Here is an 890-nt window from a genome sequence, read left to right as displayed (position 1 = left end):
CGCCCCGCCCCAGCCCGCGCCCCGCCCCCTCACAGCGCCCCCACCAATACAGGTTACCTCCAGGTCTCTGACTCTTGCTGGCCCTGTCCTTGGGTCCAGACCCAGCGAGGGCCGTGACCACCCACTAGACCACGCTGCCCGTCTGTGGGGAGACCCTGAACTCTCCATCTCGCTGGGCCCAGACACAGGGCAGGCGACTCACTCGCAGCAGCCGGGGACTGGTCTGTGGGATCGCGCTTCTTGCCCACGGGCCTCCGTCCCTTGCTGCCCACGCCAGGATAGGACGTGGGTGGTGGGGGCATGTCTCCCCACCGCATGGGAGTGGCCGCTTCCCTGCAGGGGCAGCTTCAAAGGCCCCCTCCGAAAGAGGGCCAAAGGACACCCAGCCCAGGGGTGGGGACTTCTTGATGCGGTTCCTTCTGGGGGTGACAGGCTCTAAATGACCCGTGTGCCCCGCCACCACGTCTTCATGCCCTGTAGCCCCCTCCCTATGGTGTGGGCAAGCTGGCCTGGATAGCTGGACACGTGTGGGGACAGGTTATAGGGGCAGCTTGCTGGGAGCCAGCCCCTTGCTGGTGGCCCCTCCCCCAGACAGCCTGAGTGGCGGCCCTGCAGGACCCTGGTGGGGCTGTCCCTGGGCGGTCATCAGTGTGTGTGGCTGTGGTGACTCTTCCTGTGGACATAACTCACAGTGGGGAGGGCCCAGGTGGGACGGGCAGGCAGGACACGCGCCAGGCCGCTCCCAGGCCATGGGCCCTGCCTCCAGCACCCAGGCCTGTGTCCAGGTGCCTGACCCCCACCAGGCCCCTGACCCCAAGCCTGCTCCCTGGCCTGCCAGGGCAGGGCCTTGCGCCAGCCTGTAGCCCTCACTTGCTGGCCAGTGACCCCAC

The sequence above is a fragment of the Condylura cristata genome, unplaced genomic scaffold (genome assembly GCF_000260355.1).
Source record: "Condylura cristata isolate star-nosed mole 26May11 unplaced genomic scaffold, ConCri1.0 scaffold00013, whole genome shotgun sequence".
NCBI lineage: Eukaryota > Metazoa > Chordata > Mammalia > Eulipotyphla > Talpidae > Condylura > Condylura cristata.
Note: the sequence above shows the minus strand (reverse complement) of the source record.